Below are 17,664 nucleotides of genomic sequence, written 5' to 3'. Positions count from 1 at the left end.
CAACAGCTGCTTTATAAATTGGAATATTTCTTGGAAATAATAGTGTTAAACTATTCAATATTTTAGAAGCAGTATGTGCATGCTGTCACTTCAATCATGTCCAACTCTTCGAGACCCTATAGACTATAGCCTGCTGGGCTCCTCTGTCCATGGGATTCTACAGGCAAGAATACTGGAGTGGGTTGCCACACCCTCCTCCAGGGGATGTTCCTGATCCAGGGATCAAACCCGCATCTCCTGTGTCTCCTGCATTGGCAGACAGGTTCTTTGCCACTAGCACCACATGGGAAGCCCTAGAAGCAGTATAATGTAGTAGAAATAAAACAGGATTTGGTGATGTAGAGAAAGGGGTTCAAATTTTGACTTAAAACATTTATACAGTGTCTTGGTCAAGTGACATCACTCCCCTGGGGCTGTTTCCTAATTTACTAATTTATAACACCTACTTTGTATGTCGAAGACTATAACATACTTCTCATGGTTATTGACAACATAGGGACACAAATAAATAGTAACTAGATAAGCCACAGAAGTTCAGACACTGGAGTTTCAAGTTAACTACAGTCAGATTCCTTAGATTTCTACCATGCATGTTTATTGGAGTTATATAAAGACAAGAGTAAAATAATACTTATATACCAGTGTGGTCTCAATCATTCCTACCAAGATTCTGAAAGGTAGATGTTATTATCCCAATTTTATAAAATCTCAAATACAGGAAGGGATCTTTAAGATCACATGAGAAATTTCTGAAATGTCTTAACTTTTCTGATCATACGAATTTGAAATTTCCTGTGTTTCCCTCTTTGCTCTCCCTGCCAGAAAACCCAGGCGTGCATCTGTGTGCTCAGTGTATACTTACAACCCTGTTAGCAATAGTCACTGGTGGAATTCTTTCCTGATTTTAATATACGATAATTATATATATAATTAATCTTATTTTTAAATTGTCTATAAACCATCACAAATAAGGTAGCTATTTCTTAGCTAGCTAATAATGGAGCTAGTAATAACTTGGATGTATGTCACTTGATTCCAGCCTAGGGACCCTCTCTTATGTATAGACATGCAGATATCTATACTCTCCAGCGATGTTTTGCTTTCACTTGTGTTGAGCTTTGATGCCACAATTTTATGGAATGGTCATTACCCTAAAGTGATGAGTAACCTGTGTCTCTTAACTTACAACTGGATTATCCTCAAAAATTTCTAGACTCAAAAATACTCAAAGTAACCTCACTGGAACTTTATCAGGTATAAACACTCACTTATAATTCTTAATGTAATGACCTATTTATTATTATCAAACACAACGCTGGTAATACTTTTTGCCTTAAAGTTTAATTTTTCTGATACTAATATAGACTTCTTCTGCTTTTATTATGGTGTATCTTTTTCCATCAATTTACTTTCAATTTAACTGTATCTTTATATTTAAAATTTATCTCAACAAAAAATAGTAGTTCTTGTTTTTTAATCCATCCTGATAAACTCTGATTTTTAATTAAAGTATTTAGTCCATTATCCTTTTTTTTTCTTTTTTATTTACTTTTTTATTGAAGGATAACTGCTTTACAGAATATCGCTGTTTTCTGTCAAACCTCAACATGCATCAGCCACAGGTATACATATATCCCTCCCTTTGGACTCTCCCTCCCATCTCCCTCCCCATCCCACCCCTCTAGGTTGATACAGAGCCCCTATTTGAGTTTCCTGAGCCACACATCAAATTCCCACTGGCTGTCTATTTTAAATATGGTATATAAGATTCCATGGTACTCTTTCCATACATCTCACCCTCTCCTCCCCCTCCCCATGTCCATAAGTCTAATCTCTATGTCTGTGATTCTCCACTGCTGCTCTGAAAATAAATTCTTCATACCATTTTTCTAGATTCCATATATATGCATTAGAATACAATATTTATCTTTCTCTTTCTGACACACTTCACTCTGTATAATAGGTTCTAGGTTCATCCACCTCATCAGAACTGACGAAATGCATTCCTTTTTATGGTTGAGTAATATTCCATTGTGTATATGTACCACAACTTCTTTATCCAGTCATCTGTTGATGGACATCTAGGTTGCTTCCATGTTCTAGCTATTGTAAATAGTGCTGCAGTAAACAATGGGATACATGTGTCTCTTTCAATTTCAGTTTCCTCAGGGTATCTGCCTAGGAGTGGGGTTGCTGCGTCATATGGTGGTTTTATTCCTAGTTTTTAAGAAATCTCCATACCGTCTTCCATAGTGGCTGTATCAATTTACATTCCCACAAACAGTGCAAGAGCGTTCCCTTTTCTACACACCCTCTCCAGCATTTATTGTTTGTAGACATTTTGATGATGGCCATTCTGACCAGTGTGAGGTGATATCTCATTGTAGTTTCGATTTGCATTTCTCTAATAATGAGCAATGTTGAGTATCTTTTTATGTGTTTGCTAGCCATCTATATGTCTTCTTTGGAGAAATGTCTGTTTAGGTCTTTTTCCCACTTTTTGATTGGGTTCTTTGTTTTTCTGGTACCGAGTTGTATGAGCTGCTTGTATATTTTGGAAGTTAATCCTTTGTCAGTTGTTTCATTTGCTATTATTTTGTCCCATTGTGCAGGTTGTCTTTTCACCTTGCTTATAGTTTCCTTTGTTGTGCAAAAACTTCTAAGTTTAATTCAGGCCCCACTTGTTTACTTTTGTTTTTATTTCCGTTACTCTAGGAGGTGGGTCATAGAGGATCTTGCTTTGATTTATGTCATCGAGTGCTCCACCTGTGTTTTCCTCTAAGAGTTTTATAGTTTCTGGTCTTACATTTAGGTCTTTAATCCATTTTGAGTTTATCTTTGTGTTTGTTGTTAAGAAGTGTTCTAATTTCATTCTTTCACATGTAGCTGTCCAGTTTACCCAGCACCATTTATTGAAGAGGCTGTCTTTGCCCCATTGTATATTCTTGCCTCCTTTGTCAAAGATAAGGTACCCATAGGTGCATGGGTTTATTTCTGGGCTTTCTATCTTGTCCCATTGGTCTATATTTCTGTTTTTGTGCCAGTACCATACTGTCTTGATGACCATAGCTTTGTAGTGTAATCTGAACCAGGAAGGTGGATTCCTGCAGCTCCATTCTTCTTTCTCAAGACTGCTTTGGCTTTTTGGGGTCTTTTGTGTTTCCATATGAATTGTGAAATTTTTTGTTCTAGTTCTGTGAAAAATGCCATTGGTAATTTCATAGGGGGCGCATTGAATCTATAGATTGCGTTTGGTAGTATAGTCATTTTCACAGTATTGATTCTTCCTACCCAGGAACATGGAATATCTCTCCATCTGTTTGTATCATCTTTGATTTCTTTCATTAGAGTCTTATAATTTTCTGTGTATAGTTCTTTTGTCTCCTTAGATAAGTTTATTCTTAGATATTTAATTCTTTTTCTTTCAATGGTGAATGGGATTGATTCTTTAATTTCTCTTTCTGATTTCTCATTGTTAGTATATAGAAATGCAAGTGATTTCTGTGTATTGGTTTTGTATCCTGCAACTTTGCTAAATTCACTGATTACCTCTAGTAATTTTCTGACACTGTGTTTAGAATTTTCTATGTACAGCATCATGTCATCTGCAAACAGTGAAAGCTTTACTTCTTTTCCAATCTGGATTCCTTTTATTTATTTCTTTTTCTTCTCTGATTGCTGAAGCTAGGACTTTCAGAACTATGTTGAATAACAGGGGTGAAAGTGGACACCCTTGTCTTGCTCCTGATCTTAGGCAGAATGCTTTCCGTTTTTAACTATTGAGAATAATGTTTGTTGTAGGCTTATCATATATGGCCTTTGCTATGTTGTGGTTGGTTCCTTCTATGCCCATTTTTTTAAAGAGTTTTAATCATAAATGGGTGCTTAATTTTGTCAAAGGCTTTTTCTGTATCTATTTAGATTATCATACAGTTTTTATCCTTCAATTTGTTAATATGGTGTATCACATTGATTGATTTGTGTATATTGAAGAATACTTGCATCCCTGGAATAAACCCCAACTTGATTATGGTGTATCTGCTTTTTGATGTGTTGCAGAATTCTGTTTGCTAAAATTTTGTTGTGGATTTTTGCACCTATATTCATCAGTGATATTGGCCTGTAGTTTCTTTTTTTCTGTTGTCTTTGTCTGGTTTGGTATCAGGGTGATGGTGGCCTTGTAGAATGAGTTTGGAAGTGTTCCTTCCTCTGCAATTTTTTGGAAGAGTTTTAGAAGGATAGGCAATTGCTCTTTTCTAAATGTTTGATAGAATTCTCCTGTGAAGTCATCTGGTCCCGGGCTTTTGTTTTTTGGGTGATTTTTGATCACAGCTTCAATTTCAGTGCTTGTAACCAGGTTGTTCATAATTTCCATTTCTTCCCGGTTCAGTCTTGGAAGATTGAACTTTTCTAAGAATCTGTCAATTTCTTCCAGGTTATCCATTTTATTGCCATATGGTTGTTCATAATAATCTCTTATAATCTTTTGTATTTCTGCATTGTCTCTTGTAACCTCTCCTTTTTCATTTCTAATTTTGTTGATTTGATTCTTCTCTCTTTCTTTTGATGAGTTTGGCTAAATGCTTATCAACTTTGTTTTCTCAATGAACCAGCTTTTAGTTTTATTAATCTTTACTACTGTTTAATTCATTTCTTTTTCATTTATTTCTGCTGGGATCTTTATGATTTCTTTCTTTTTACTAATTTGGGGTTTTTTTTGTTCTTCTTCTCCCAGTTGTTTTAGGTGTAAAGTTATGTTGTCTGGATGATGTTTTTCTTCTTTCTTGAGGTATGATTGTATTGCTATAAACTTCCCTCTTAGAACTGTTTTTGCTGCATCCCATAGGTTTTGAGTTGGCATGTTTTCATTATCATTTGTTTCTAGAAATTTTTTTGATTTCCCTTTTGGTTTCTTCAATAACCTGCTGGTTATTTAGAAACATGTTGTTTAATCTCCGTGTGTTTGTGTTACTTACAGTTATTTTTTTTTCCCTATAATTGATATCTAGTCTCATAGTATTGTGGTCAGAGAAGATGCTTGAAAGGATTTCAATTTTCTTAAATTTACTGAGGTTTGATTTGTGACCCAAGATGTGGTCTATCCTAGAGAATGATCCATGTGCACTTGAGAAGATAGTGTATTATTCTGCATTTGGATGGAATGTCCTAGAGATATCAATGAGATCCATCTCATCTAATGTGTCATTTAAGACTTGTGTTTCCTTATTAATTTTCTGTTTTGATGATCTGTCCATTGGTGTGAGTGGGGTGTTAAAGTCTCCTACTATTATCGTGTTACTGTCGATTTCTCATGTCTGTTATTGTTTGTCTTATGTATTGAGGTACTCCTATGTTGGGTGCATAGATATTTACAATTGTTATGTCTTCCTCTTGGATTGATCCCTTGATCATTATGTAGTGTCCTTCCTTATCTCTTGTAATCTTCTTTAAGGTCTATTTTGTCTGAGGATTGCTACTCCAGCTTTCTTTTGCTTCCCATTTGCAGGGAACATATTTTTCCATCCTCTCATTTTCAGTCTATACATGTCTTTAGGTCTGAAGTGGGTTTGTCATAGACAGCATATATATGGGTCTTGTTTTTGTATCCATTCAGCCAGTCTGTGTCTTTCGGTTGGAGCACTTAGTCCATTTTCATTTAAAGTAATTATTTCCATTTTCTTAATTGTTTGTTGTTGATTTGGTGGATCTTTTCTCTTCTCAAGTGTTTCTTGACTGTATGAGTCCCTTTAACATTTGTTGTAAAGCTGCTTGGGCGGTACTGAGTTCTCTAAACTTTTGCTTATCTGAAAAGCTTTTTATTTCTCCATCAGTTTTGAATGAGATCCTTGCTGGGTACAGTAATCTTGGTTGCAGACTTTTCCCTTTCAGTACTTTAAATATATCCTGTCATTCCCTTCTGGCCTGCAGAGTTTCTGCTGAAAGATCAGCTGTTAAGCGTATGGGGTTTCCCTTGTATGTTACTCGTTGCTTCTCCCTTGCTGCTTTTAGTATTCTTTCTTTGTATTTAGTCTCTGTTAGTTTGACTAGGATGTGTCTTGGCATGTTTCTCCTTGGGTTTATCCTGTATGGGACTCTTTGTGACTCTTGGACTTGAGTGATTTGTGACTCTTGGACTTGAGTGACTATTTCCTTTTCCATGTTGGGGAAATTTTCAACTATGATTTCTTCAAAAATTTTCTCACACCCTTTCTTTTTCTCTTCTTCTTCTGGGACCCATATAATTCGAATGTTGGTGCATTTGATATTGTCCCGGAGGTCTCCGAGACTATCCTCAGTTCTTTTCATTCTTTTTACTTTATTCTGCTCTTCAGAAGTTATTTCCACCATTTAATCTTCCAGCTCACTGATTTATTTTTCTGCTTCAGATATTCTGCTACTGATTCCTCATAGAATATTTTTAATTTCAGTAGTTGTGTTGTTTGTATGTTTATTCTTCAGTTCTTCTAGGTCTTAGTTAATTGATTCTTGCATTTTCTCCACTTTGTTTTCGAGGATTTTGACCATCTTTACTATCATTATTCTGAATTCTTTTTCAGGTAGTTTGCCTATTTCCTCTTCATTTATTTGGACTTCTGTGTTTCTAGTTTGTTCCTTAGTTTCTGTAGTATTTCTCTGCCTTGTCATTATTTTTTTTTAACTTACTGTGTTAGAGGTCTCCTTTTCCCAGGCTTCAAGGTTGAATTCTTTCTTCCTTTTGGCCTCTGCCCTCCTAAGGTTGGTCCAGTGGTTTGTGTCAGCTTCCTATTGCGTGAGATTTGTGCTAAGTTTTTGCTTGTTTTTCCTCTGATGGGCAAGGCTGAGTGAGGTGGTAATCCTGTCTGCTGATGATTTGGTTGATATTTTTGTTTTGTGTGTTGTTTAGATGAGGTTGTCCTGCACAAGGTGCTACTGGTGGTTGGGTGATGCAGGGTCTTGTATTCAAGTGGTTTCCTTTGTGTGAGTTCTCACTATTTGATATTCCCTTGGGTTAGTTCTCTGGTTGTCTAGGGTCTCTCAGTTCTCTGGTTGTCTAGGGTCTTGGAGTCAGTGCTCCCACATCAAAGGCTCAGGGCTTGATCTCTCTCCAAAGACCAGCCTAGGTCCAATCTACCAAGAAGAGTTTCACCCAACATGAAAGGGCCTTTATTTGAGTTCCAAAAGCCAGTGCACAACATTAATGTTTAATATGAAGCCGGGCATGCTGCAGTCCACAGTGTCGCAAAGAGTCTGACACAAGTGAGCAATGGAACAATAACATCATTCAATATAAATAAATATGATTAACATGATATGGTTGCACTTAGAGCTACAATTTCACTGCTTGGTTTCCTTTTGCCTCTTCTGCTTTTTGTTCTCTGTTCAATCTTTTCTGCATTTTTGCTTGGTTTCCTTTTGCCTCTTCTGCTTTTTGTTCTCTGTTCAATCTTTTCTGCATTTTTTGGGATCATTTTTAAAGTGCTTAGGATTCTACTTTATCTATTGGATTTTCAGTTATTGTTCTAAGCATTAAAATATACATTCTTGACCTTTCACAGTCTACTTAAGAGTTCATTTCATTACCACCCCATATAAAATTGAAAACTATACCATTATATAAGTCCATTTACTATGCAACCCCCCTCATTATTTACACTATAATTGTCTTACATATGATATCTACACATAGTGCATTATAAGTATCACAAGGCAGTGTTATGATTTGGCTTTTAAATTTTCTGTGTATTTTAAAGATACTGAGATGAAAAAAAATACTCTCTCATATTTACAATTTCTGACATTCTTGATTCATTCTTGAAGATTTAAGATTCCATCTGGTGTTATCTCACTTCAGCTTGAATAACTTCCTTTAGCATTTCTTATGCTGTAGGTCTGCTGGCAATGAATTCTCTTAGCTTACTTTTATCTGAAAATGTCTTTAATTTGTCTTCATTCTCAAAGGATATTTTCACTATACATAGATTTCTGGGTTAACAGGATTTTTCTTTTTCCTTCTCTGTACTTTAAAAATATCATTTTACTTTTCCTAGACTCTGTAGTTACTGATAAGAAGGCTGTGCTAATTTAAAGTACAGTGTCCTGGAAGGTAACCTGCCATTTTTCTCTGACCACTATCAAAATTTTCTCTTTACTGTTGGTGTCCCACAGTTAGAGTATGATGTGCATAGGTACAGTGTTCTTCAAATTAATTAATTAATTAATTTCTTCCTGTTTGAAGTTCACTGAGTTTCTGGATCTGTAAAATGTATGCATTTCATCAAATTTTTTAAAAATCTGGCCATTATTTCTTCAAATATTTTCCTTTCCCATTCTCTCTCTTGTCTTCTTCTGAGACTCCAATTACATAACGTTAGACATTTTTACTTATGGTACATAGATCTCTGAGGCTCTATTTGTTATTGCTTAGTTTTTTAAATCTTTCTTCTGGGACTTACCCAGTGGGGCAGCAGTTAAAACTCCACCTTCCAGTGCAGGGCATGTGGGTTCAATTCCTAGTCAGGGAACTAAGTTCCTACATGCAGTGGAGTATGGTCAACAATTAAAACATAAAAAACTCTTTTCTTTCTGTTCTTAAGAATGAAATTTGCTTCTGTTCTATCTTTAGGTTCACTGACACCTTCTTCTATGTAAGCTCAGTGAATTTTTATTTCAAATATTAATTTTCAGTTCTGGAATCTCCATTTGTTTCTTTTTTGTAGTTTCCATTTACTATATTTTTTATTCATTGTGAGTGTATCTTTCTAGCCTCATTGAGTGTGGTTATAATAGCTGTTTTAAAATCTTTGCTAATTCCCACCTTTGGGTCATCTTGGAATTAGACTTTCCTCTTCAGAAGGGGTCACATTTTCTTGGTTCTTCATATCTTGTGTAATTTGGGATTGTATTATGTGAATGTATGATGCAAATATTTTGGAGCAAAGACTCTAAAATCTGTTAGAATTCTGTAAAGAGTACTGATTTATTTGTTTTAGCAGGCAATTAATTTGATTATACACAAGGTGAAAACTATCTCTTGGGTGGCAGCTCAAACTTCAGTTCAGTTCTTTCATCTTCAGCTGTGCTAGCTTGTGTCTGCTCCACACATCCATGATTCAGGTGTCAGTCAAAACTTTGCTTTGTATTTACACACTGGATTGGAAGCTTCCCCCATCCGCCATCCCGCTTTCCAGAATTCTAGCTTAAGGGCTTCCCTGGTGGCTCAGTGGTAAAGAATCCACCTGCCAATACAGGAGGCACAGGTTCAATCTCTGGTTCAGGAAGATCCCACATGCCACAGAGGAACTAAGCATATGACCCTCAACTATTGAGCATGCTCTAGAGCCTGGGAGCCGAAATGCTGGGCTCATGTGCTGAAGCTGCTGAAGCTCATGTGTCCTACAGCCTGTACTCTACAACTAGAGCAGCCACCTCAAAGAGAAGCTCCTACACCGCAAGAGTGGCCCCCACTTGCCGCAACTGACAAAGTCTGCAACAACAAAGACCCAGCACAGCCAAAAGTAAATAAATAAAATTATTAATTTAAAAACAGTATTCTAGCTTCATTTTCCAGGGGCTATTGTTGCACTGAACCCTGTTCCTGGGGTCTTCAAACCAAAAAGACTGTGGTTTTTCTACTGGAGTTAGTCACCCGAAGTGAGGTTAACCTCACCAGGCGTACCCTCAGTCAAAAAAGCCATAAAATGGGGAAATCACTCTGCACTGAGCCTGCTTCTAAGTTTCGAATCTGAAGTCCCTTTCAGAATCTACCTCTTTATTTTCACTCTCTAAGGTTGTCAGGTAGTTTTTCTCCCATACTTTACAGTTCCTATATGTGAAAATACCAGGTTCAGTAGCATATACTTAGCCATACTAGAAGTGGAAACAAGTGAGAAACATTTAGGAAATGCTCTTTTGCATCTCCCAGTTCCTCTCCTCAAAATATTTAACCTTCATTCATTACCTCACCTAGTGATATTTGGTTTTGGTTTTAGGTAGAAACATAAGTCAGAGTTTCCTTGATCATCCTGCCAAGTACATGAGAAGATGTGGAATGAAAGTACAGCATAAAGTTAAATGATAAAATGATAAAACATCAATCAGATCTGGCTGTAACATTGGCAGCATTTAATCTCAAAGCAATGAGGCTTATACGGGTTCATGACTACCAGAGATAATCTACATGGTAGTTTGCCACATTATTTATTTTACCTTAGTTTTTTTATCTCAGATATCTCTATATCTTGCCTCATTGAAAACTGCAATAGGTAATATCCTATGAGAAACAGAATATTTAAAATAATATCCTTAAACAGTGATACAGAATCAGTAAGTGCACATTTCCTTCTTATAATAGTCCTTACCACCTCTTAAGAGCTTCTGTATGCCAAGTATATTGCTTATCACTTTATAACAATTGCCATTTAATCCTTCATAAGCATTCTGTGAGGCAGTTCCTATAATTAGCCCCATATTGTGGAGGAAGATACCAGAGCTCAGAGAGGTTAAATGAGTTAACCGAGATCACACAGCAAATGGCAGAAACCTGTCAGTCTCTTTAAAGAAAAGAAACAGTGAAGTATAGGTCTTCAGAATCATGAAGCACGTGCCTTTTACTATGAAGAGAGAAAAGAGAAGTCTTTCCAAGCAAAGAGAAATAGGTGGAGATGCTGAAAGTCAAAGTTATAGTCTGCAATTCCTCCTTCTGCTAATATTTAATATTAAAATACTCCTCTTTTAGATCTATACATTTCATATTGACAGCTTTCATGTTAAAAAGAGCTTTGCTTCAGGGCTCAAAAACACTAACCAGAACCATAACACAGGGACCAAACAATTCCATGCAAAGCTCACACCAGGGTTCCATTTCAGCTCATTTCCTTTACCATCCTTAAGCCTTCTACATCTTCCAGAAAAACCCTCTAGACAGGAAGGTGATTCACCCGAAAGAAGTCAGGGCCATCAAGAAATGAAGATGCCTGACTCATTCCTCCATAATCTGCATTTGGTGAGTATTTCTAGAAAACATAGCAATGTGTCATAGCCCTACACATTTGAGGGACAGACTTGCCCAATTTTGTAAACTTTGCATAAATCTATGAGTTTTAAACAACTGTATAATACGAGAGAACAGAGGGCAGACAATGTAAAATGGAAACAGGAGACGGGGTCGTGGCTGAAAGCATAATAAATGTTTGTGTTCTGACACATGGGGCTGTTCAATATTTATATTTATTACACCCGCTAAATTGTTATCTGAGACTTTGGAATGGGGGGATACTATGAGTGGAATAAAGATGAGAAGGGGTGAGAGAAGAGGAGAGGGGTATACACACATGAGTCCTAGGAAGGGATTAAATGAGCACTACCCGCTGATATCATGCTGGGGAAGTATTGCCCATATTCACATATTTCCAGTCCTTTACTGCCCTATTTTTAAAAATGCATATTAAACATATCCACTGAAATCATTCAAATACATACAAAGATGAGTAATTACTTTGTTCTAACCTCAAGTCTTTTTTATAAGATATATTCTTCACTGTCCCAGCAAATGCCACTAGAACTTCCTCTGGCCAAGAACAATCCCTTGCCATTTTAGGAGGTCCATTTTATGTCAGATGTGACCTCCTGCTACTACTAACGCCATCTCATCTCCAGGATCATTCTCAAAAGCATGCAAAGCCTAACAACTCGACTATGTAACTGTTTAACCTTACTTTTTACACATAAAAATTATTAAATATGTGTAACTGTCTGGTGGGGGGAGAATAATATAATAGATGTCAATCAGGCAACAGTTATACTACATTTCATAAAAGGGAAGGTAATGCTTTCTTCAAAAACTAAAGTCATCACTCCTTATTTAACTGACATAATATTTATACCCTGAGTTTTAAATGGCAGCTACAAATAGAAGTCAGGAGAGGGTAAATTCTCTAAGGAAATTGAGCCCTGAAATTTTACCATTTTAAGAGTTCTATTTTATGTGTACATAGGAATCTTACTGCTATGATACAGATGTCCATAGTAAGTCAGGTATGCCTAACTCTATGAAAAAAATCTTAAATTAAGTAAACATTACCTGTCTGAAGATGGTTACTTCCTCAGAACACTCAACGGAAGGGTGTGCAGAGTTTCTGCAGAGGCTGTCGGCAGGCTGGCAGTCCTGGAATACCTACATCAGAAAAGAGAAATTCAGATGATCATTTCTGCAGTGATCCAGATGGCTTATAGGTACAGCTTCATTAGGGACATTCAGCATGAACACTGAGCAAACAGGACTGCATTGGTACTGTTGAAAGTGTAGAATAAAGGCACATGTGTAATGTCTAAGTATTGTCAGTGGTCTGCACTGACCCCTACAAGATCACATAAAGGAAGAGGCAGAATGGTGCTCTGAAATTCCATCTTCCCACTTCTAGTCAGTCCTGGGCTGTTCTAGCTGCATTGTTACTTGACCCTCTTCATAGTCAGCCAGTAATGCCATTGGGATTTTCTATTTTGCAGAAAGATGAAGCCAACCTGCCAACCTGTCAGCAAGAGTGCCTCTCTGGTTTTGTGGCGGTCTACGCCAAATCCTCTGGCCTGTCTGAAGGGTACTTTGCGGGCCAGTTTACCTAACTTTCTTTTGAAACCCTAGTGTCCATGAGAATCAGAAGGAATCTGACAATAGAAGGAACAAGGGTTTGTGGTCCTACTGGCCTGAGTTTGAATTCTAGTAATGCATTTCACTATCTCTGTGTCTAATATAGCTGCTGAACTCCATTGAGCCTCACTTTTCACTTCTGTCAAATGGGCATTATATATATATATATACATATATATATATATATATGTATATATATATATATGTATATATATGAAGGGTATATTTATAAAGAGAATATATATTTTTTTTAATTAGGATAAAACACCAAGCACAATTTCCTGGCACATGTTAGGGACGTGTATGCAGGTCAAGAAGCAACACTTAGAACTGTTCTTGGAACATGGAACAACGGACTGGTTCAAAATGGGGAAAGGAGTATATCAAGGCTGTATATTGTCACCCTGCTTATTTAACTTATATGCAGAGTATGTCATGAGAAACACTAGGCTGGATGAAGCACAAGCTAGAATCAAGATTGCCAGGAGAAATATCAACAACCTCAGATATGCAGACGATACCATTTTAATGGCAGAAAGTGAAGAGGAACTAAAGAGCCTCTTGATGAAGGTGAAAGAGAAGAGTGAAAAAGCCAGCTTAAAATTCAACATTCAAAAAACAAAGATCATGGCATCCAGTTCCATCACTTCATGGCAAATAGATGGGAAAAAGTGGAAACAGTGACAGACTTTATTTTCTTGGGCTCCAAAATCACTGTGGATAGTGACTACAGCCACAAAATTAAAAGATGCTTGTTCCTTGGAAGAAAAGTTATCACCAACCTACACAGAGTATTAAAAAGCAGAGACATCACTTTGCTGACAAAGGTCTGTATAGTCAAAGCTATAGTTTTTCCAGTAGTCATGTACAGATTTGAAAGTGGGACCATAAAGAAGAGTGAGTGCCAAGAACTGATGCTTTCATAATGTGGTGCTAGAGAAGACTCCTGAGAGTCCCTTGGACAGCAGGGAAATCAAATCAGTTAATCCTAAAGGAAATCAACTCTGAATATTCATTGGAAGGACTGATGCTGAAACTAAAGATCCAGTATTTGACCACCTAATGCGAACAGCCAACTCATTGGAAAAGACCCTGATGCTGGGAAAGATTGAGGGCAGTAGGAGAAGAGGGAGACAGAGGATTAGGTGCTTGGATGGTATCACTGACTCAATGGATATGAGTTTGGGCAAATTCTGGGAGACAGTGAAGGACAGGGAAGCCTGGTGTGCTACAGTTCATAGGGTCGCAAAGAGTCAGATACGACTTAGTGACTGAACAACAAAGAACATGAAATAGACAGGGAATAAGTAACCAAAACATATAAGGAACTATAAAATCAAGAAAAAAGATGAACAAACATATAGGAAAAAATGGTTGTTCAAAGAAGAAATCTCAATGAACAATGAACATTTAAAAAAAAGCTCAGAATCACTAGAGTAAAATGCATATTAATGGAATTCCATTTTTATTTTGTTAGAATAGTAAACATGGAAAAGGTAGACAAAAGTCAGTGTTGTCTAAGATGGAGGGAAAAAATTAGCATAACAGTCTAGTTTACCTCTGGCCAAATCATGAACTGGTATATCTTTCTGGTGAGCAATTTCATTATATTTATCAAAATAAATACTACAATATCCTATGGTATACTGATTCTTCCTACAGGGTATACTGGACTCAAGCAACATGGACACAAGTAGACACATACTAAAATAATACTGAAGTGTTTTTGTTTTTGTACAGCAAACTTTGGAAATGATCTAAAAGTTGCACTGGAAATGGAACAGGTCAATAAAATGCACTATATGGATATATGAATATTATGGAGCTGTTAAAATTGATCAATTGATTTTTATGGCATCAATGCAGCTCATTTTTGCAAATACTGTGATGTTAAAAAAGCAACAAGGAAAGATTTAAACATTAAATATTCAAACAAAATAGTGTATATTGGTTGTTGGTATATATATGTGTGTGCATAAAAAATATAAACAATACACTAGTTAAAAACATCCTAAATTTATGGTAGGGAACTTTTGGTAGACAGCTGAGACAGTAAAGAGTGGAAGGAAAGCCAGATGTGGTAGTTAACAGGGAATTTGGTTTCATCAATAATTGCTTTGAAAAGAAACAAACACACAAACTGGAAGTAAATCTGACTAAACATAAACAGATGCTCCTTTTTAGATAGTAGAAATACAGATGCTTATTACACTACCTTTTGGGCTTGTCTGTACCTTTAAATTTTTCTCGAAATAAAGGAAGTAAAGGGAAAGGGAAGGAGGAAGAAAGGAGGGCGGGGAGAAGGAGACAGGGAGGAGGTCCATCACCAGCTCCTGTGTACACTTAAACTGGCCTCGGGTGCTTGGTTTCTTTAAGGATGAAACTCAAAACTGGTTTCATTATCAGTGAGAAGGATGGTGATTCCTCCCTGGTTGGCTCAGCTCAGAGGACTGAATTTAAGTTCAGCCAGTAGAGGGAACCATCTGTCATTTGGAAAGACACTCAGCCCTTAGCCAGGAGACCCCCTTCAGCACATACCAGCGCCTCTGGGAAGAGGGAACATGCATTTACAGACAAGGAAACTGAGAGCACACCACGGACATCTTTTCAACCTTTCTAAAAGGTTCGCTGTAATTTTATAGAATCAAGGGAACAATATGCTTGATTAGTTCTTCAGCCGACTGAGCAATTTCGCTTTTTATATTTCTCTCCTTGAAGCGAGTTTGCCATTAACCTTATATGTTCTAGGGTTTGAGATTAAATTCTCCCCCCCTCCAAAATGGAATTTTTGCTTTAAAATAAAAGTTAGCTTTAAGATCATTCATTTCTACCGGTAATACCGAAAGGCCCTCTTTGAGGAGAGGAGGTCATTCTTTAAAGAGGCTAGAATTGCAAAGAATGCTCCTTCTCTTCCTGGAGGGAGAATCTGTGGAGGGAAAAAAAAAAAAAGCTTACAGGAAAGTTCAGTAATCATGAAGTGAAAGCCCCAAAAGATCCAATGCTTCCTCCTGGGCCAATGCTGTGTTGAAAAATGCCTTCTATGTACACTTCCTTGAGAGACCTTATGTTCTTGAAGAATCAGTTAGCTAAACTCTTAAAGGAAAATCTGGCAATCCTTGAATCTACATAATGAACCCATGAGGGCAGAAGGCAATGCTGGACATGCCTCAATTGCTTCACCCCATCACAGCCCTAATATTTAAATATTGCCATCCTTTTGTGTGTGTCCTCCTCCAAGAAGGGATTTGGGTTGGTTTCTAACAACAGAGCAAACAAATAATGTAGAAAGGGAATGTTATAAAAGAGTTACCAATGTAAATGAGCTATTTTGTGCCTTTCAAATTGGGTGATGATAAACATGATTCCACACATGGAAATCAGACTTTCCAGAGCTACTACATGGAATCATTTAATTTGCCTGAGTAAGTGCTTATAATAATGTGGCCACTCTGCACTGCAATAAACATTGGATTTTCAAATGAACAAATGAAATATGTGATAACTCCTTATTAACAGAACTGCAGCAAAAGACATTAACCAAGGGGGTGGTGCACCAAAGAAGACTGGTGGGAAAGAAAAAAAAAAAAAAATCCAACTCCAGTGCTCTGAAAATGAAAATAAAGAATGTTATGGCCCCTGATTCTACATTGGTTTTTTTTTTTTTTTTTTTTTTTGCTCCTGGCTAAAAACACAGTGGAGGCTCACACTGAAGTGATGGAGAACTGTTGCTATTTTGGGTTGTCACACAGTAACTTATCACACTGCTCAGGACACATGAGGACACGATCAATTTGTTCCTCCAGATCATAAACCAGAGGATGCTTTAGTAAAATAGCATAGGGAGAACAATTTTGCACGGTGGTTACGAATGTTCATTTGAATCCTGGGCTCCACCAGCCAATTAAGTGCATGACTTTATCGGAGTCATCAATCTCCTTTAATGTTCATTCTCTTCGTTGGTAAAATGCAGCGAATAATTTTGCCTTCCTCATTGAGTTATAAGGGGTACATTTTATGTAAAAGGCCTGGAACATGGTTAGAATTTAACAGAAGTAGCTACCATCACCATTTTTTTTTAAGCATCAGCATCATTATTATTATGTTTAAGAGTATCCTCATTATTATATGTAACAGTATCCTCGTTTTCATCCATTATCCTCATTTTCATTGAAAGTTCATTAAAAGCACAACCCACCATGCTGTTTGGTAATTAGTGACTTTCATTCACTTAACAAAATATTTAATGAGTATCTAGTAAGTGCCCGACTCTATGATACAGGCTGGGGTATGAAGGTGATCAAAATCAAATGTGATCTATGCCTTCTGGAGCTACTAGAGGAGACAGACAGTAGTCAAACGGTTCCACAGGGAGTGAGTATTTTCCACCTGAGGGAAGAGCTCCAGAGGAAAGAAGCAGATCCTTTTCAGAGATACTAAAACAAACAAAATTGGGTTTAATGTGAAAACTGAAGTATGGCTTTCTGGGGAGAGAGAATACAACATTCAAGGTCAGAGTAGTATCTTCATTGTTACTGAAAGTCAGTGCAAAATTGTCCATTGAGTGGTCCATTTTAATTGAAGAACTGTACCTCCACTACCTGGGGCTTCCCAAGTGGCTCAGGAGTAAGGAATTCTCATGCTAATGCAGGAGACACAGGTTCAATCCCTGGGTTGGAAAGGTGCTCTTGAGGAGGAAATGGTTACCCACTCCAGTATTCTTGCCTGGGAAATCCCATGGACAGAGGAGCCTGGAGAGCTACAGTCCAGGCCTGCAAAGAGTTGGACACGACTTAATGACTAAAATAACAACAGTCTCCAATACCTACTTGGCACTACGCACCTGTGTTGAGCCCTGGGACACAACAGTAATCAAGACAGATATGAATTCACGCCCTGAATATTTCCTCCTCATACTTATTCCTCTGCTTGAAAACTGCACTAAAGTCAACGTTCACTTCGTAAACCAGGTTTTTTTTTTTTTTTCGTAAACCAGTTTTGATTTCCACCTTCAGTTTTGATCCCAAAGAAATTCAACCAGAGTG

The 17,664-nt window shown here is 37.1% G+C and overlaps 1 protein-coding gene across 19 annotated transcripts in view; it reads right to left on the bottom strand.

The window, feature by feature from the left end:
• The window catches only part of FHIT (fragile histidine triad diadenosine triphosphatase), a 1,512,191-nt gene that overhangs the window by 1,053,417 nt on the left and 441,110 nt on the right, over window positions 1-17,664 (bottom strand). For all 19 annotated transcript variants that reach the window (XM_061128197.1, XM_061128194.1, XM_061128188.1 and 16 more), the window contains one exon: window positions 12,059-12,151. The gene's annotated coding sequence lies outside the window, so the exon portion shown is untranslated. The remainder of the gene's footprint in view (window positions 1-12,058; window positions 12,152-17,664) is intronic.

The sequence above is a fragment of the Dama dama genome, chromosome 24, assembly GCF_033118175.1.
Source record: "Dama dama isolate Ldn47 chromosome 24, ASM3311817v1, whole genome shotgun sequence".
NCBI lineage: Eukaryota > Metazoa > Chordata > Mammalia > Artiodactyla > Cervidae > Dama > Dama dama.
Note: the sequence above shows the minus strand (reverse complement) of the source record. Positions and strands in the feature narration are given on the sequence as shown.